The sequence below is a fragment of the Rattus norvegicus genome, chromosome 14 (assembly GCF_036323735.1).
Source record: "Rattus norvegicus strain BN/NHsdMcwi chromosome 14, GRCr8, whole genome shotgun sequence".
Taxonomy (NCBI): Eukaryota; Metazoa; Chordata; class Mammalia; order Rodentia; family Muridae; genus Rattus; species Rattus norvegicus.
In genome coordinates, this window is record NC_086032.1 from 84,389,340 (window position 1) to 84,410,562 (window position 21,223).

At 44.0% G+C, this 21,223-nt stretch overlaps 1 protein-coding gene across 1 annotated transcript in view; it reads right to left on the minus strand.

The window, feature by feature from the left end:
- Znrf3 (zinc and ring finger 3) overlaps positions 1–21,223 on the minus strand; it is a 151,798-nt gene that overhangs the window by 13,672 nt on the left and 116,903 nt on the right. The window lies entirely within an intron of this gene.

Here is a 21,223-nt window from a genome sequence, read left to right on the forward strand (position 1 = left end):
CTTCTTTCCCATGTCATCCAGTTAAGATAGCATGCTGACTATTTCTGAATGAATCTCAAAATGGTCACTTTTAACTCGTGACACAAGCTGAAGACCTCTGGAGACTGAGGGTGGGATGTTATAAAGAATGATAAGTGGGGATCTAGAGCAGTTGGCTGCCAAGCTAGGCTGCACATTAAAAACCACTTGGGAAGTTTGTAAAGCAGATTTCCTGGCTCCAGCCACAGAGACTTTTTCAGTGGGGCTGGAGGCAGGCCCAGGAAGCAAGGTTCTGTAAGCTCTCAGGGACTCGGATAATCCCACCAGTTGGAAAACTAGAGGTCAGAGGGACAAGACAAGAAGGCACAGAAACAAATGAGAGGTGATAGGGCTCTTTTGTTGTTGGAGTAGAGAGGGAGAGAAAAGATCCCTTTCCACCTCAATGGACTTCTAACTCTATCTCCAGCTAAGTGAACAGCAGAGCTGAGTCTATAGAAGGAGGAGGGGACATGAGACACATCCTTGCTTTTAGGACTTGAACTCTTGTAACAGAGACAGCCACTCACCAGGGAAAACAAAACAAGTTCTCAAGCCAGCATGCTAAAAGATGGGCAATTTCAGCCAGTGTTCAGAGGTCATGTCACTGTGGGCCCAAGTGTTTGAGAATAAATCCAAATTCCTTCGACAGGAATAATCTGTACTGACAGGTGCACCAACCCAGTGGGCAGAGACTTTACTGGACCACTAGAGGGCAGTGTAACCCCATTGCTTTTTAAGCCAATCCCCTGAACTTGGGACCAGCAAGTCAAAATTTAGTGATACCGGGGATAAAGCCTTGGAAGTTTAAGAAACCCTGGAATTCTGGGTATAGTGCTATAGAATTTGTCCTTGTCCTACAGGCAGCTTCCTTAAAAACAAATAGAGACTGAACAATCAGAAAGTTGCTTGAGGATCACCTCACTTTTTCACCAGTCAGTGATCACAAATGACTAGTGAGGTTCAGTATTTCTCTTCTAGGTAGTGCTGGGGTCAAACCCAGGCTTTGTTCATGCTAAGCAAGTGCATCTTAAGTCACTGAATCTCTTTTAGTCCCAGCCTCAGAACAGCCATGTTCCCGAAAGAAGTCAAGGTAGCATGATCTTGCCTGTTAAGTTCCTGAGGGCACAGTCACAGGCTTCTGAGTAGGTGCTTGTGTTTCTGCCCTAGTGGTAACCTAGGCTTCTTCACAAATTCTATTCCTAGAGGAAGAAATAAAAGGGGCCTCTCATGCTTTTAATTCTGCTTTCAGCCAGCGATCCAGCACATCAAACAATACCTGTGGGGAGTGTGAGTTCAGGTATGTCCTGACTGGGATTGCTTGTTCTCCAGCTTTGATGCTGGCGCACCTGGAGAGGCTGGCAGCAATCGCAGCACCTGGGTAGGGAATGCCTTCCTGGAATGTGCCTCAGGGAAACACACAGCCAGAGGGCCTCCCTGGCTTCCCAGTATTTCTTGTTCCACAAGAACATGAATGTTTATTTGTTGCAGAGGCATGATCTACTCAGGACAGACCTCATAGAGCTGGGGGATGAACCTTGGGCCTCATCCACACCAGGTATGTGCTTTACCACTGGGTTCCCTACTCAGCCTTACAAAAGATGCTTTAAAACATACTTGTTTTCTTTGGTGAGGAAGGCAGGAAGAGAATAAAGTGCTTAAATCCCATCTACAGCCCAACTTCAGACACAATTCACTAATGCATGGACAGATATTGTGGCTGAGGAATGCTTAATTTTCGTGAATTACCTTAAAATTCTACTTATTGAGGCTAGAGATGTAACATAGTGGGTAGATTTGCCAACCATGCATGAAGCCCTAGCACTTTATAAAGTGATCCTCAGTACTGCATAAAACTAGTATGGTGCCTGCAATTCCAGCATTTAAGAGGGAGAGGCAGGAGGATCCCAAAGTTCAAAGTCATCTCAGCAACATAGAGTTGGAGGGCACTTTGGACCATGAGACTTTTTTAAAAAACATGTGAAATAGCTGGTTGGTGGTGGCACACACCTTTAATCACAGGCACAAGAGACAAAGGCAGGTGAATCTCTCTGAGTTCAAGGCCAGCCTGGTCAACAGAGAGCAGAGGTGGGGGGGAGGGGGGAAGGGAGGGAGGGAAGGAGAGAGGGAGGGAGGGAGGGAGGGAGGGAGGGAGGGAGAGAGAGAGAGAGAGAGAGAGTGAGAGTGTGTGTGTGTGTGTGTGTGTGTGTGTGTGTGTGTGTGTGTGTGTGTTAGAGAGTTAGTTCCAGGACAGCCAGAGCTACACAGAAAAACCTTGTCTTAAAAAACAAAACAAACATTCTGTGTTACTGAAATAACCTGTAGTTCCTGCACATATCAGGATGATGGAGGGGTCCTATTGAGATCTTGCCTGTTGACAGCCGGCTTTAGAAGATAATGTGATGGCTGGGGATGTTACTCTGTGGCAGAGTGCTTGCCTAGCAGATTAATCCTGAATTTGTTTAATCCTCAAGAAAAGGTCACCAGTAACCTTCCTTTACAAAATGGAGCTGTCATTATATTTAAAATCTTAGAATATGGGGCTGGGGATTTAGCTCAGTGGTAGAGCGCTTACCTAGGAAGCGCAAGGCCCTGGGTTTGATCCCCAGCTCCGAAAAAAAGAACCAAAAAAAAAAAAAAAAAAAAAAAAAAAAAACTTAGAATATTGCCTGGTTATACTTTTCCTCCTGACTCAATATAATTCTAAAAACCTGAAGAGTCAAGATTTTTAGAGCAAATTTTCTTATCTTAGGTAATTTTTTCTAGTCAACTTCCTGCCAGATTATTGTATTTCAAATAAGTCTAAAACCTAGGTAGAAGATTACCAGTCTTGTGACCAGTATATTTGATATTAAAGTATGATACCCCTGATGCTTTAAAAACTCTCAAGATAAAGCTGCTTGAAAGAAAGGCTGGGGAAGACAGTCTGGTGAACCTGGCCAGGTGAGAGTCACTGACAACCTGGGTTCACAGCAGAGGGCAGTAACAAACCACTGCTCTGAGTTCTGGATGATAGGCTAACAAGGAGTTGAGCTGTCCACAGCTCAAGTATGTGTCAGCTGCTCATGGGAGGTTCTAACACATAAGGGTTCCAATCAGTGTGTGTGTGTGTGTGTGTGTGTGTGTGTGTGTGTGTGTGTGTGTGTGTGTGTGTGTGTGTGTGTGTGTGTGTGTGTGTGTGTTTTACTATTTTTATTTTAATTTTTAAATGTATTTGTATTACACTAGTGTTTTACCTGCATTCATGTCGGTGAGGGAGTTGGATCCCCTGGAACTGGAATTACAGACAGTTTTAAGTTCCTCCTTGGGTGCTGAGAACTAAAAGGTCCCCTGGAAGAACATCCAGTGGCACCTCTCCAGCCCCGTTATTTATTTATTTATTTTTTTTTAAAGAGGGTATTACTTTGTAGCCTAGGTTGCTCTTGAACTCGTGATCCTGTGCTGAGATTACAGGTATGTACCACAAGGTTGAAATTTGTTTGTTTTGAGACAAGATCTCACTATGTAGCCTTGGCTGCCTGAAACTTACCAGGTACAGGCTGGTTTCTACTCACAGGGATCCTACTGCCTCAGTGCTGGGATTAAAGGTGTGTGTCAATGGTGACAGACCCCTTCACAGGCGCTGCGTAAACAATCTATCTCCAGTTCGTTCTCTCTCTCTCTCTCTCTCTCTCTCTCTCTCTCTCTCTCTCTCCCTCCCTCCCTCCCTCCCTCCCTCCCTCCCTCCCTCCCTCTTACTTTGACACAGGATCTCCCTAAGTTGCACAGGCATGTTTTTGACTTTGTAGTCCTCTGCCTTGTCTTCCTAAGCATCTGAGATTACAGTCCTTCACTATCAGGCCTGGATCCTTCTCATATATTTTTGATATCCATTTTGATGACTATTTCTGTCTTCTACTATTATATTAAATGGACCTTGACTTTCATTCCAATTTCCTTAAGACAGAGAAATACTGCCAAAGAAGCAGGAAGATTATTAAGAATCTTCACAGAATATACTTCTTAGATTTCATTCGAGCCTATACTAATGACGAAGTAAAATGACATAAATGAACAACATAGGCAGGCAGGGGCTAGCTACATTCTCTGTGGCACCTGTCCTTAAAATATCTGAGTGGTCCTACATGCAAACATTCCTAGGGGTCAAAAGGTAGATGTTATAGGTTGCATTTGTATTCTCCATAAAGCCTAACAAAACAGATGGCCCCAGGAGAAAAGGTCTGATTCTGTTTGCATTACCATTCACTAACTTAGCTGTTCAACAGCAGTTATTAGCCAGGTTACTGTGTGTGCCAACCCTGGGAACACATATAGCACTGAATAGCAGACATGGTGACAGGTCTTTGTCCCTGTGGAGCATGTCAGCTGTATGTAATGATTGTGGAACAACATCATTCCTCTGGGGCTGTACCAGGAGGGGTTGGTGTTTAGTTCAGGGGTATAAGGGCAAGAGATGAAGAACACCAGATTGCTTATCCTGTCTCTAGAGTGGCTTTTCTCAAAGTGCATATATGAAAGCGACGACCTATTTTCCTGGCTGCTGTCATCTGGAAGCATATTCTAGAGCGATCTGTATGTGTGTGAAACATATTCATGTTTGGGCAGTTCCGACTCCCCAGCAGTAGAAAGCCTTCTGAAGCAATGCATAGAATACCTGCCCTGCTGTGAAGCAGGTTTTGCTTGGATCAATGCTCTGCGGTGTGCAGCATGCTTGGGTGAAAGGATTATCAACCCTCTCTCACGTCTTACTCTCACAGGTGGAAGGATTGATACTTTGCTCTGGTAGTCAACTTCAAGGAAGACACAAATAAGGGCCTTTTGGAAGCATCATAGGCACTGATAATCTCTGAGTGCAGCACTCTCTCTTAAGCAGATGAGGTGCCGGGGTCTCTTCCCTTCATTCACATGAACAGTCTCGGAGCTCTCAGATGTGCTCAGGAATAGCACCCTAACCATGTGGGCAGAAATGGCGACAGTGGGGAATTCGTGGCACTGGAGGCTTCCTATGACTTGGCACTAGCTTTCTGCTTCAGATTGGATTTCTCCAAACTTCTGCAGCTATTTCCAGAGCAGGGCAGAGTACATCATCTCAGAGACTTGTGGGCCATTTCTTGAGCAGGACAGTGTGTGTGCCATGGGCCTATGATTCATTCGACCCCAACTTTTAAGTTGCTTGTGGTGGTGCATATCTGTCATTCTAGCACTCAAGAGGCTGGGGCAGACGGAGCACTGCAAGTCTGAATCAGTCAGAGGTCTAAAGAGTTTATGAATATGGTGAGACACTGTCTTGAAAAATCCAAAGAAATGAAACCAAATAAAAGCAATTCTTTCTTCCCTACAACTTGGGCTCCCTTTCAAGGTGGTACATGAAGACTGTAGTGCTTGCCAAGCTATACTGATTTCAACTTCCAAATCTACCTACAATCTTTCTCCACTCTTGCTACCCTATCACCACCTTGTGAGTCAACTATTTTATCCTTGGGGCTCTCCCTACCCAGCCAGTCTTACCCACAGCACAGCATAGCACAGCACAGCACAAGGAACTTTCTTAGTCAGAGATCTATATTGCTTTTAAGGATGCTTAAAATTTGACCTCTCTTACTATCTGCTTCCAAACTCAATGGCCCATTGGTTCTCTGAGTGTCCTTCCCATTGCAGGATGAGGCATGCAGCACCCCAGGGCTCAGCTTTACCTCACTACCTTGCCCTTCATGGCTTACCTAACCCTTGCATTCAGCTCCATATTGCTGCACCAATCTTCAAAAGCTTCCCACACTAGAGGGCAGCCTAGACATCAGACTTCCTTACAGTTGATTCACAGCACCAAGGAGCAGCCCAATCCTCTTGCACTCACTCACACAGCATCAGTTTTACTCAGTGGTAAGCCATACTTGGGCTTTGCTGCTGCCAACACTGACTGAAGCCCATTCCTGGCCACTGGGTTTGCTGTGGATCCTCCAACTCTTCCATCAGGAAAGATCTATTTAGCTATGTCTTCTTGGAACTCTGCAATCTGCAGTCTTCACACTTCAAATTTCAAGACCTGCCTTCTTATTTGCACCATCTTCTGCTGTACTGCTGAGGAGGCTTTTGAGTTCTAAGGCAGACATCTTGTCTCTGGCCAGGCTTAACTCCAAAGTGGCTCTGTCTGTGGCTCTTAGGCCCTGGGCTTTGTGTGCACACACATCTCTGGATTTCAAAGCTCTCCAAAAAAAAAAAAAAAAAAAAAAAAAAAAAATCCTGTATATTTACAGTGTGTGCTGTGTCCTTTTTCTCTCTGGGTGAAAGTGAACTTTCCTTAGAGTTCCAATGAAGAAAAGCCAGCCAGATGACTACCCTTGGATGTGTGCCCTTCCTTGGCCTTCCTCTGGCTAGAGGATGGATAGAATCTATTCTCCCACTTGCAAGAGAGAACAAGGCACGGGACCTGTGAGACATGGAGCGTGGCTCTCTAGGAGCACTGGTGCAGAAACCACAGCTTCACGGCTCTTAAGCACCAACCTGAGAGACACCAGTCCTTCCCTTCTGCAGCCCACAGACGTACAGAGTGGCAGGAATAAGCTTCTGATGTTGTACAGGGTCCTGCTCCTGTTGCCAGGGAGGCCATGTAGAGGAGGCCATGTGGTTGTGGCTGTGGTAGGGGTTATTCAAGACAATGGAGATCAACCAGTGGACCTATGGGCTGCCCATGCCTACCACCACCATCAGCTCTCTCTTGGTGAGTCTTCCTGGTCCAGACAGCCACTCACTGGGTCCTTGTATACCCCTTCTTTCTCCCTGGAGATCACTAAATGGATTTTAAACCTTCACTCCTCACGTTTTCCTTCCTTCGCTTTCCTCCAGGCAGTGACCACCCAGGCACCAGGCTCTTGCGTACTCTGGACAGTCCCTGTGCCCTAAAGCATGAGTCACACCAGGCAAAGGGGCTCAAAGAGGACTCACCAAGGGCCCTGTTTTCCGACAGAAACTTTTCATTCCATAGGAAATGAGGTCACACACTAGGGCACACAGGGAACCAGGGGAAAAACTTGGTGCCAAGAAACAAGGCAGGGGGGGCTGGGGATTTAGCTCAGTGGTAGAGCGCTTACCTAGGAAGCGCAAGGCCCTGGGTTCGATCCCCAGCTCCGAAAAAAAGAACCAAAAAAAAAAAAAAAAAAAAAAAAAAAAAAAAAAAAAAGAAACAAGGCAGGGGTGGGGTGGAGGGGTGGTAATGTTAAAAGAAATGGGGAAACCTGACACAAGCCACCAGGAGAGATCACCTGTGCTCTGGAGTAATTTGTACTAGACACACACAGAATTAAAAACAAATAAAAAGCAGCCCTGATTTCCTCTAAGGTACATACAACATATCTATCTGTATCTGATTTTACCAAGCCACATTTGGAAGGCATTCTGTTGGCTTATTTCAGGCCTTAGAGCCCCCAATTCAAAAGAAGACCAATGCAGAAAGAAGACCAAAGGATGGGGCTGCAGATAGGGTTCCTTCCTCCAGGGTGGGAGGAGAGGGCGGTGACATAGTGCTGCCCGCTCCACTGACTTGGCTCCTCATTCCAGGGCTTGGCTGCAGCCTGGTCTGACCTTCCAGGTTTCCCTGGCAAGTGATCAAAGCTCCGAAGCCACAAACACAGTTCAGAATTCAGAGGCCCTGCGGCCAACCTCCCCCACCCCCCCCAGTCCCCCCTCTCAGTCCCCCCTCCCCCATGACTGTCTTTCTGCCAGCTCCCATCCGGCTTCACTGAGAAAGGTCTCTCCCACCAGCTGCACTCCTACCCACCAGAAGATATTTCTTGCCATAATTAAAGTCATTAAGCCCCCAAAGGCTCCCATGGGCTTCACGTTCTAAGTTCCCAAGAGAGGATGAAGGATTTTTAAGTCCTAGTTAAGATTATGCTGATCTATTCAGGAGACATGTAGCAGCGAGAATCCAGCGGTTAAGTTAATGGTTGAGGCTGCCTAAGTTTAAACAGTGTTATTTATTCTCAAAATATGCAGCAACCTCCACTTAATTCCTACTAATTAAAGGAACCAACAGAAGAGGCTGGAGTCTGGAGTCACGCATGGCGCCGATGCACAGGTTGGGAGTCTTCAAAATCAGAAACTACTGGGTGTTAAACGGAAATGCATTTCCTTAGATCTTAATCTCAAACACAGACTTTTAGATCAGTTCCAGGAAACACAATGGCCCCCTTTGTTTTAACACCTGACAAGGAGCACCAAAAGCTCAGGAGCCCGTGCACACCCTCCTGTTCCATCCACCCTTCGTGATGAATGAAGGACGCTATGGAAAAATGGCTGTAGAGCTGTCTAAGCCTGAAAGAGAAACTTGTAGAGGACTTGGACGCGGTAACCTTGCCTTGGGAGGTTCTGAAAATCCCAATTCAGGCCAGATCTTATTAGGTCTGTAACTGGAAACTTCAAAAAAGGATCACTGCCTTCTGTACATGTGGCAACTAATTAATATAAACAAGTGTTAATTAGGTGGCAGAACCAGGCTTCACAACCTTGCCTGCAAAGTCTGAACCCCTAAGCGGCCCTCTGGAGAATAAGGGTAGGTTCTTGTAGCAAGGAGCTTCGTTCTTAAGGTTGGCCCACTGAGGGAGAAACTGGGGAATTAAAAAATAAAAATAAAATAAAAATCACAGGTTCACCAATAGAGGTGGCTCAGTGGGTAAGGACATCTGCTATCAAGTCTGAGAGTTCAATTTGATCCTAGGAATCTATGTTCTGATGCTGATGGGCTAATGGAGTCTGGATCTAATTAAGCAGAACCCAGAAATACTTGGGATGAGGTAAAAGAAGAAATTATAGTACTCTTGGATTAGGTGGTAAACAGATTTAAAAGCAAAATCAAAACAGGAACATTCTCCATACAACTTTAACACTAAGCACAAGATATCCTTGACATACATACACTGTTTCTCAGTTCCTCATTAGAGTGTGCTCACAGGTCACCTGCCACTTGGAAGGGGCTTACACACATGCAGGTGGACTCTCAGCCTTCAAACACCAAGTTCCCTTCACCTTGCTTAGAGACCTGTGTTGCCATAGAAACCTGTCCCTAGGAAGGACCAGGAGCTAGCACAGTGCCATCTTGGGAGTTGAATAAGGGAATGGTAAGCTGAGTCCTCTGCCAACATCACATATCTTGTCAGCAATTCTGACTAAAGCATGAAACTTCAGAAGGGAAAGTAAAATACTCGTAATGTATGAGGCACTTAGTGCTTCCAAATAGTACTGAATGTGCATAACTGCAAGGCTAGGGCACTGGCCCCACTACATAGCTGGAAGCTTACAAGTTATATATTGTGTTTATGGCCATGAATTAGAGGGTTGACATTTGACCTAAACTTTTTATCCCATCCTGTCCCATCCCAGAGAAGTTCATGTCCCACTTGGAAGCATGAATGGTGAATCTCAAAATACTTCATTGATAGTATTTAAACAAACAAACAAACAAACAAACAAACAAACAAACAAACAAACAAACGAGTGTTATACTGGCCAAGTTTAGAAGAGCAGACTTATAATCCCAACTACTTGGCAGGTTGAAGGTCAGCATGGGCCCTCAACATAAAAACAAGAGGGCTGGGGCACAGTGATACAGTTGTTACCCAACACCTATGAGACCTTAGGTTCAATCTCTTGTCAGGTGAGTGTCACTCTCCATAGCCCCACAAGAAAGTTCTACATAGCATTTTTATCTTTTAAACATTTATTTATGTTTATGTGTCTGTTTGCCTGCATATTGATTGTATGTGCCCATGACTGCTGTGTCTATAAAGGACAGAAGAGGGCATCAGATCTGCTAGAGCTGATGGATCTACCGGTGGTTGTGAACTGCTATGTGGACGCTGGGAACTAAACCTGGATCTTTCCAGAGGAACATCAAATGCTCTTAGTCCCTGAGCCATCTTTCCTGAGCCCTTTCCAGGCCCCACTTAGTTCTTATTCTAATTCACTTCTTCTTTCTCTTTAAAACTTGTTAAAAATGACATGCAAATCAAATATTCAATATAAAGAGGAGTCTTATTCCCTCAAGCTGCCTATCACACTGCCTCCTAAGTGGCCACAGGGAGGTGCCGAAGCAGAGTCCTACATTTCCTTCAGGCTAGCAGCTTGGAAGGTCTGTTCTGATCAGACAAGGCTGCTTCATTCAATGGTGTGATAGCCACTGATATTTAGCACCAATGTAAGCTCATAAACAGGGCAGTTCTCACCCTTACTACTTGTTTTTTTTTTTTTTTCTTATTTATTGATTTTTATTTTTGAGACGGAGTCTATGTATCTCTAACTGTCTTGTAACTTGCTATGTGGATCAGGTTGACCTTGAACTCAGAGGTGAACTTGCCCACCTCCTCTGCTGGGTTAAAGGCCTATGTCACAAAGCCTATCTCTCTACTTTTTTTTTTTTTTTCTTTTTTTTCGGAGCTGGGGACCGAACCCAGGGCCTTGCGCTTCCTAGGTAAGCGCTCTACCACTGAGCTAAATCCCCAGCCCCATCTCTCTACTTTTTAAGGATATATCCACTTATGTTTTTTCAATATTGTTTCAACTCAGAACTTTCTAACTAGAGGAGTTTAAAAATAATTGTTTAATTACCTTAACTCCTCACCAAGATCATTTATAGCAACATCAGTATCAAATCTTTGTCTACGGAAGAACAGTCATAACCCCCTGGCTCTCTACCCCCATCCTGCTAGTCTTATGTGTCTACAACTAGTTTGATGACACTGCACTAAAGTGGCCTTCAGGATTAGCGCAGGCTGAAGGTCAGGTGACATGAGCTTAGGCTGGCAATCATGCTTTTATTTTAGCTCTGGTATGGAGGACGGGAAGGTAGTTGAATCTCTTGGAATTGCAATCCTGACTCACTGTTTTAATTCCATGACAGTAAGTATGTGAGAGAAAGCCTATTCTTACTCTACATCCTCGGGGTAAAATTAATAGTACACTCACAGTGACTAGGACGGCTGACCCAATAGACACAGGGATTCAGATCTAAGTACCTGGGAATGATTACCACACACATCTCCCTCCTATGAACATAGTATATACTCTACATTTCTTGATGGATCCTTACCCTTCCCTTGATGGGTGCATATACGATGTATTCTCTTGAAGAAAGAGGAAAATTCATTTTCTGATTCTTTCTGCAGGTGTGGGTTCTGCACAAAGCAAGAAGGCCCCTTAGGATCCACGGTGAGTTGACCTAAGATTTCTGGTGAGACATGCTGTACTCCTAATACCACAGGGAAATCACACATGGCAAGAAATAAAGCTATGGAAAGATCAGGTACAGGGTGGCAGTGAGGACTGACTGCCTAGGAAACTTGTTAAAGACTCCCCCTGGAGCTAGAATGATGGCTAGAATGATGGCTCAGGCTTGCTTCTCTTCTAGAGATTCCAGTTTTGCTCCCAAGACCCTTGCTGGGAAGTTTACACTGCACTAAGGGGACCTTCAGGATTAGCACAGACCATCTCTCCTAGTCTCTGCAGACACCTGCATATACACATTCATTCATTCATTCATTCATTCATTCTCTCTCTCTCTCTCTCTCTCTCTCTCTCTCTCTCTCTGGGACAACTGACAGCTAGAGTGCACAGCTAGGTCTGAAAGCTCTTCAGGCCAACTCTGCAGTATAACAGCAGCACTAGTAACACAGACCTAGAGGCTAAGAAGCTGAGAGGTGGTTGGCAGGGATACACCTCTTAATCTAACTCACCAACCCCTTGGGTTTTCCCCCACCTAGAATGACCCAACTCCTTCTTCAACGATATTTCTGGCTTTCAAAAAATCCTCTTAGCTATTCTAACTCAGACTAAAGGAGAGCCTTGTTAAAGGGACAATGTGCTTTTAGGGTACCAAACAACAGGGGCTTTTGTAGTGTCTGGGGAAAGGGACCTCTAAAGCAGATGTCTGGGTCCTTCACAGTCAAGGCCTTGTAAAGAGTTATTATACAGACCCACCCTACTATCATCCCTGGTCACAGCTTCTGACACAGCACCTGCAATCCAAGAGACACATAAATGCTGGGATGATAATGTATAAATACATTACAGCTGTGGGCATGAACAGGGCAAGCTTTGGTAGTGAAGGGCAGATTCCTGGCTCCTGGGTCCAGGCTTTTGGTTTCTACTCCACAGGAGCACAGGACCTTGTATAAGGGCCCCTTTCTACTGGTAAAACAGAACAGTAGCATAATAGATGGTAAAAACTGGGAAGAAGAACTCAAGGACATCATTTTGACTTCAAGTCTCTCCTTTTTGAAATAAGCTCTTAAACACACTCACAGGCTGTGCTTATCAACTCAAAGTACTTCCAAGTCAACCTCCTAAGTTCTGTCATCAGGGGCTGTCCTAGTGTTGGGACAGTGGGTGTGGTGACAGCTGCTGGCTGTAGGAGCTGAGGTCATGAAACAGGTTCTAAAACAAAGCATGGGTTAAACTGGAAAGGCTGTAATTCAGGGTCTAATTTAAAGACAGAGTGCTGTAATCAGACTCCTATAGACCAATAGGTGAAGGCTATTTTTTAAATGCATACTCATTGTCCAAATTCATTCTAGTCCTGGCCCTCATTAAAGAGTCATTGCAGTCATGGTACTGATAGAAAGGGAAGGAGAGGACAAGAACAGCTGAGTCCTAAAACCTGATACTCGTGGTCACACCAGTAAGCACAGAAGGGCTCTGCAGAGGTGGTTCTGGGGTATATAGTAGTTTTGTATTATAGCTCTCACAAGTACAACACAAAAGCTTACTACCTGCTGCCACTCTGCCTTACTCTCAGTAGCAGTCAGTCAGTGTTCCCACAAGTCTAGATTCTGGTCTGCAGGCTCCCAAGGGGTCCCTATGACCTGATCTCCATTTGGAATTTCGTTCTCTTTCATGTGGCTCATTCTGTGGCTCTGTTTCCAGACAATAAAGATTCATGCATTTAATCAGTGTTTACTGATCATTTCCCATGAAACTACAACTGCATGACTCCAGTTCTAGTCTCTAAAGCTCCAGTTTTCCTTCTCATGGTGCTTCTGCAGTTTAGGGATGTTTTTTGTAAGCATAATCAGGAGTAAGTGTTCTGAAGGAGTTGAACTTCACAGGACAGCAAGAAGAAAGGGAGGGAGCAAAGAATGCTCCACCTGGCAGGTTGGCCACAGTGTAACAGCACCTCTAGGAGCACTTCCCTGCTTAACTAATATGAATACGTATGCTTCATTCCAGCACCCCTTCATCAACACATCAAAACACAACTGTTTTTAAGAAGGCAGATCTTAAAGTATAATGTGGTAGCTTTAAACAAGAAGAATAAAGACAAACAAATGAACAGATCTTAGTTATTACCTCCAAAAATCATTACAGTGAAAGGAACTTAAGGATCTATGAAGAAACTTGGAGAAGTATGACTGGATCCGTCACTTCCTCTGGTCAATAACAGATGAATAACTGCCTCTAAAAAAGAACTTCTTGCAAAGGAACAGCTTGATTCCATGGAAAGTTACACTAAGGAATCGGGTAATCACTAACACCCACCTAGAACCCTTCTTGTTGGGAAGCTTCAAGAGAACAGGCAGAGTGGATCACTTGTGTGCTCTGCTTTGTAAGAGTTTGCCAGTGGGTTTGTGGGCACGTAGAAGTAGCACCACACGCTCTGTAGAACCCCAAACACATGCCAGTAATTGTAGGAAATAGCAGTGTTGGGTAGGAGGTACCCAGCTGTCATGTTGGCCTGGAAAAGTGGCTGCTACCATTTCTTTCTTTCTTAAATCAAAAAAGTTACTTTATTTACTATGTGTATGTATGTGTGTGCACTTTTTGGGTTCTAGGAATTGAGCTTGGGTTATCAGGCTTTTGCAGCAAGAGCTTTTACCCAAGTAACACTGCTTGCTCCTTTTGTAATTGTTGAGGAAGGGTCTCACTATGCAACTTTGGTTGGCCTGGAGCACTCTATGTATGTCAGTGGTTTACAACCTGTGGGTTTCTACTAAGATAGATATTTACATATGATTCATAAGTAGAAAATTACTGTTATAAAGTAGCAGTGAAATAATTTTATGGCAGGGGGTCACTATAACATGAGGAACTGTATTAAAGGGTCACAGCATTAGGAAGGCTGAGAACCACTGCCCTATGTACACCAAGCTGATCTCCAACTCAGACATTTAGCTTGTGTCTCTGCCTCTGGACTGCTAGAATTAAAGCTATATGCCAACATATCCAGCATTTTTAATTAAAAATTTATTTATGTTTATTATTATCATGTCTCTGTGGGTGCACATGCCATAATGAACAGAGGACAACTTTGTGGAATCTGTTTTCTCTTTCCATCTTTATGTGGGAGTTTTGGGTATTGAACTTGCTGGACCACCAAGCTTATATCCTCTTGTTAGCCTTGAGGCTAAAGAGCTCAAACTATGCACTTTTGGGTATCTGTGACACGTGGAAAGATTAGTGAACCAACTCCAGAGGAAAGGCCACAAACACTTCCTTTGAAGTAGGAGTTCTGGCCAGTTGTTCCTACCCAGATTGAGTCTACTCTTGGTCCCCAGAGCCTATGTGACATACCTGAAGACAGTGAGCTTGCTTCTGTCTTGAGACTCATGCAGTGCACCTGAGACAAGGAACCTGCTTCTTCTATTTGGGAGTCAAGGTTCCATTTCTTTGACTTGCAGAGGAGGCCATGCTTTTCCTGAGGTCAGTGTGTTCTACTCAAAGCCAACAGTTCCTGTCAAATCTGCTCCCAACCTACCATTAAGTTTTGCAATGTCCAAGTTTATGTTTTGGGGTTGAGAGAACCCAAAGTTAGATATCTCTCCCTCTCCCTCTCTCTCTCTCGTTTTTCTGTGTACTTTTGGCTGTCTTGGAACTCACTCTGTAGACCAGGCTGGCCTCAAACTCACAGGATCTGCCTGCCTCTGCCTTCCCAGCGCTGGGATTATGGATATGTGTCACCACCACCTAGAGAGCAGCCAGTTTTCTTAACCACCAAGCCACTGTTCCAGCTCCAATTATTAAATCCTTTCTTTGTATTTTTTTTTTTTTTTGAGATAGGATCCAATGTAGCCCTGGCTGTCCTGAAACTCAATGTACAGACCAGGCTGGCCTCAAACTCACAGACACCCACCTGCCTTGCCTTCTGAGTGCTGGGATTAAAGGCTTGTATCACCACAGCTGGTCATCATTAGACTGTAAGGTGAATACTTTTGTAGTAATCATCTCCCCAGTACATTGAGTCTGCCAAGATAAGGCTAGGGTGTTTGTATAACTTGAACCTGTCAGAGAGTAGCTGAACTTTTTACAGGACACTGTCCATACTAGTCTGTTGGTCACAATTAGGGTATATAGATGTACCCGCTCCCCCAAATCCTCTAGGCTGTCTTTAGTTACCATCTCAAGAGAAGGTGTGTTTAGAACCAGATAGTCAAGAGGAAGTTAGGCTTGGGGGTCATGTTAACAGCTAACACATGAAGTTACAGATTAACTCATCATTGCCATTAGTTGGTTAATGTACAATTCACAGGTAACTTTACAAGTCCTGGCTCAAGTTCAGAGTTAAAAAAAAAAAAAAAAAAAAAGGCAGAAAGCTCACATGTATTCAAATTTTAATATTTGAACTCTCTCTCTCTCTCTCTCTCTCTCTCTCTCTCTCACACACACACACACACACACACACACACACGCATGCATGCATGCACACGGGGGATGGGGGTGCTGCTGACATACAACATGAATGGATGGATCTTAAATAAGGATGCTGAGTGAAAGAGCCAAGATTAAACTTATACTGAGTAGCAAAATGGCTCAGTGAATAAAGACACTTTCAATAAGCTGACACACACACACACACACACACACACACACACACACACACACATATTCCATATGGAATTATATATAATACAAATTAACTTATAGTTGGAGAAAGCAAATCAGTGGTCTGGCAGTTGGGAAGGAGTGCATAGGAGAAAGGGATTTCAAGGGAGGGAACTTTTTGGTGCCAGGTTATGGTTTCATAGGTGCGCGTAAGGTCAAGACTTCAGAGGGCAGGCAACGCGCAGCGCAGTCCATTCTCTCCTTCCATCGTGTGTATCCTGAGGATTCAACAGTGGGGATCAGGCTTGATAGTAAGCACTTTCACACACTAAGCCATCTTGCTGGCCCCTAAAGTTTGTCTAGACGAAATGGGCAGACAACCCAAAACCAATCTTTCCCCCTTACCACTTAAAAGCAAAACTATTCTGAAACTGATGACATTGATCATGTGAATGCTGCTCTCAAGAAGACCTATTTTATTCCTATTTAGGTGTATCTGTGTCTGTATGTGCATGTATGTTTGGAAGGATGCCAATGGAGTCCAGATGTTGAGCTGTTGGAAACTCTGGTCCCCTCAAAGAGTAGCAAGAACCCTTAACTTCTGAGCCGAGTTCCTAGCGCTAGCTGTTGTTGATGATGACCCTGACCTGCTGATTCTCAGGCTTCCACCTTTTGTTTGTTTGTTTGTTTGTTTGTTTGTTTGTGTTTCATTTTTTGAGACAGGATTTCTCTGTGTAGCCCTGGCTTGTCCTGGAACGCACTCTATAGACTAGCTGTCCTCCAACTCAGAAATCCACCTGCCTCTGCTCCCGAGTGCTGGCATTAAAAGCTACCATCGATCAGCCAGGATTCCACTCTTTTTTTTTTTTTAAGAGATTTATTTATTTATTTATTTTGAGTGCACTGTAGCTGTCTCCAGACACACCAGAAGAGGGCATCAGATCCCATTACAGATGGTTGTGAGCCACCATGTGGTTGCGGGGAATTGAACTCAGGACCTCTGGAAGGGCAGTCAGTGCTCTTAACCACTGAGCCATCTTTCCAGCCCAGGATTCCACTCTTAAAAGTGGTACAATTCATGCTGTGTACTGCACCCAGCTGAGAATGCCATTAATTCTAGATAATAGAAGAAAACTCAAAAGTTAGTTTCAAAAATTACCCAGACTGAGCAAAATAATACCTCCTTTGATCTCTCAAACTGACTGAGGATCTGAAATCTACTGCCAATGCATGTGGATGAGGAGTAAGTTCAGATAGCAGTGCAGATTCCACTAGGCTTCTGGGAAGCAGGCAGATGCCAAGGAAGTGGACAGAGTGAATATTTCATTAAGAAAGGGATGATAGCCAGGCATGGTGGATCTTTGAGTCTGAGGCAGTCTGCTCTCTCTATAGAGCAAGTTCCCGGACAGTCAAGGATACACAGAGAAACCAGTCTTGAAAAACAAACAAACAAATGGATAATCAATGGTGTTAAACTGCTTTCTAAATATTCATGTTTATATCCATAGCATTAGTGCTATGCTCCACCTTGGTGAGAGAAGCTTCTGTTTGCAGTGGGCAATGGTTAAGGAAGAGACTCATAACTGGTCAAATACTGAGAACAAGTAACTGCTGAGCTCTACACAGGACATCCATTGCACCACCTCCAAAGCTTAGGGACACTGTGGAAGAAGGGCAGAGAACGTGAAAGCCAGAGGATGGGGAGAAGTGCTGCCACTGGATGCATGAGCTCATAACAGTTGTGTCTACCTGTACAAGACTTTCCACCTCTCTCCGAGGAAAGGAGAGCCATATTCTTCTGTGGAAGAGCCAGTAGTAAGTTGTTTTTGCTCAAGTAAATAACCCACCACCCATATTCATGTAAGCAATCCTAATTAAATATACACACACAAACACAAGTAGGGAATGTATTGTGGTATTGTGGGAGAAGTTCTATATGAAGAAAAAAGGGACAAAAGAAGATGATGGGGAGGGGAAACCATCTAAGTATCCCGTGTGTGTGTGTGTGTGTGTGTGTGTGTGTGTGTGTGTGTGTGTGTGTGTGTGTGTATGTGTGTGTGAGAGAAACTGTGAAAGAAGAAAGGAAGGGATGGAAAGATAAGCCAAGCAGGGAGGAGAGGTAGATTCAGAGACAGACATGGATGTCCATCATTGTAATCTCAGGACTTGGAAGACTTAAAGCAAGAGGACTGCACTGAGTTTGGGGCCAGATTGGGTAAATTCAAGTCCAACCTAGGCTACATATTAAGATTTTTGTCTTGAGGGGAGGGGAAGAGAGATGAGCATGGGGTTGAATGCACACTTGTTGCTACTGTCCACAGTCAAGGGAGTCCAGGAGCCTGAGAGGTTTTCATTTCTAGTTCTATCTATATTTAACAGATACCTTTGGCCAAGTCAGTTACAGTTTGATCCTCATTTTCCTGCCTTAAAACTGGGACAGTGTTAGTTATAGTATTGTTATATATTATAGAATTGTTGAGATTATCAGATAATCATGGGTATACGGTACTTGGCACAATTTGGGAACACAGTAGCTACAAACGAATGGCAGATATGATCGCTTATCGTTGACCTAGTCTCATATGAATATTAGCAGTAAAGTGTTGAATCCTGTAGATTAGACAGTGCTGATTTGAGCAGGGGAGTTTCAATTTGAATTTGTAACAGATTACAAATTTCTTATTTTCTTTAAATACTTTATCTCATTTATTGTATGTTGGATGTATATGGATGTATGTACTTGTGTAGAGTTCAGAAGGCAACTGGGTTTGAACTCAGGTGGTCAGGCCTAGCAGGATGCCTCTATCTGTTTTTGGGTTTTGTTTTTGTTTTTGAGACAGGATATAGATCAAGCTGGCCCAGAATTCATTATGTAGCCTAAGCTAGCCTTGAGCTTGCAACAATCCTTCTGCCTTGGCTCCTGGCTAATTGGCATTACCAATCTCGTTTACTTGGTGTCATGAACTAGACTGGTATTGATTTCCTGCTATATTATCTTCATTTTTCTGCCATCATCTGTGGCTAAAGAAAAATAACTTCCATAAGGATGTTTCTACAAGTTCATGTGCTCTCTCAGGATTAAGTATCTCCTGCTGCCATGTGTTACATGACAGTTACATTCTGGACTGAAAACAAAGATGCCCACAATATTTTGTCTATTCCCAGGTAGAGATGGGAGGTTGTTTTTCCATCTTCTTGAAGCAGGGCTGAATACATGACTTAGGCATGCTTGCGCTCATTCTCTTTCCTATGTGTTCTCGTTCTCCCCCCCCCCCCCGTCTTCTCCCCACTCCTCAAATATAAAGAACCCTAAGCCCCTGGATGACACATGGTACGGCTGTCTCAGGCAAGGTCTCAATGTGATTTGGACCATCCTAAACTATTCAGGATTGGGGAACCACCAGGTGACCACAGAGATCAGCCAAGGTGGCCCCGACCAGAAACGCTTAGCCAAGTCACAGAAACAGGAGCAGTAGTTTTTGTCTGGTAGGTTTTTGTACTAAGTTTTAGGGGCCATTGTTGTGTAGCAAAGCCGACATACTTGTGCTAAATGAATACACAGGTGCTGCTCCCTTACCCGCCTCTCTTCTGTGCTCTATGCCAACTCCCTTCTCCTATCTTCAGATCCCTTCAGGTCCTCTTGAAGGAATGATTCCTTCAAAGTCCAACTAATTCCTTTCCCATTGAGCCCTACACTCTTTTCTCTAAATTCTCTTCTAGGACAAGCTCATTTTGTACCACACCATCTCCAGCCCTGATTTTCCAGGCAATTTAACATGATTAAGACAGCAGTAGTGTATTCACATACATAAAATAAATCTTAAAAAAAAAAAAAACCAAAACCCAAAAACAAAACCCAGAAACAAAAAACCCAAAACAACAACCAAAAAACTCCAAAATCAAAGCCATCAAGTTTCTCCTAAAACACATTTATGAAACCACTGTACTATATGAGAAACACATCTTCCCCTCCTCTCACAGCCCCTCCTCTCCTTTCTACATCCAGCCTGCCCAACCTTCTCTGCAGAAGGAGTCCTTGTAAGTAAGCCCCCCCTTTGTGACTACTGTCCTGTACTAGTTCCCCGTCTCCCAAGGCTTCCCAGCCCCTCTGCCCTCAATGCCCAGCATCCTTTCCTACCCTTACCCTTGCAGACGCTGGCGCTGACTCCCCACGTATTCCTCAGGAGCCAAGGTGGTTTTGTCACTCACTTTCTCTGTTAGAGACCATCTGTGGGCAGGCTGCTCTCCCAGCTTCACCTAGACTATCAGGAGCACATGACTTCTCTTTCTAGGAAAATGCTACTTTCCCCTCTCCCTTCAGGTCTTTTGGATAAAAGAATGCTGCATGCCACTTGGCCATAATGTCGCAGTGCCCTAAGATCACAGAGCTCTTCTCTGCCTGCAGCTCTCACTGGAACAACTAATCTCTCTCTCTCTCTCTCTCTCTCTCTCTCTCTCTCTCTCTCTCTTTCTTTTCTTGAAACAGGGTCCTGCTGCCTAAATTCATGATTCTTGCTTCATCCTTCTAAAAACTAGAACTACAGGCATGTGACACCCATGCCCTGCTGGGGTACTGTCTTTAAATCTAAATATAGAGAGATCCCACTCGAAGCTCCCTGTTTAATTAGTATTACTTTTAAATACAATGTTAAGAGGTTATCCATATACTAGGGAACCAACACACTTCTGTTTCTATAGCTTCTAGCAAATAATTTAGAAAAGTCCCTAAATTCAAGCTGCATTCTAAGTTCTACTGTGTCCTTCAATTAATTTTCATCAAACAACTAAAAGCCTACTTCAGGCTTCCTCTAGCTACTGTATTATTCAGCATTAGTAGGACTTTAACAGCACAAAGGAAGTGGGTTGGTTCTAGTACAACTGTATATTGGCTAAAGATCTCCCCAAGCCGCATAAAGCCTTGTTTGCTCATTCACCTTTTCTAAGGAGAACGTTTTCTAGTCCATCAGAACCCATTTACTTCTACTCTTTCATCTTTCCTCAAGACAAATGCTGCTTCACCCTCCCACCCTCTCAATGCATCTCCCCAGCCAAGAGGATACTTTGCTGGTCTTTGGATTTTCATGTGAACAAAGTCGATGCACCAGGCGGCTGTTTATGGCAATAACCTTTATTAGCACCAGAGATACTATTTCCTAATGACCTCTTAATTATAATATTTCAGGGATAAGATACATCTAGACAGTTTTAAGTTCAATGGATTCCCCTCCCCTATTCCCTTTTCATAGTCACCAGAAGAGGGAAAGAAGTGTTAGAGGAAGAATGAGTACCAAAACAAAACACTGCATTGGACTTTGTAGGTTACATTAATCTCTAAACAATACCAAAGATTGAGTTTTAGGGGACACCTCCATTATATCACAGCATATTACACAACTTTTAGAAG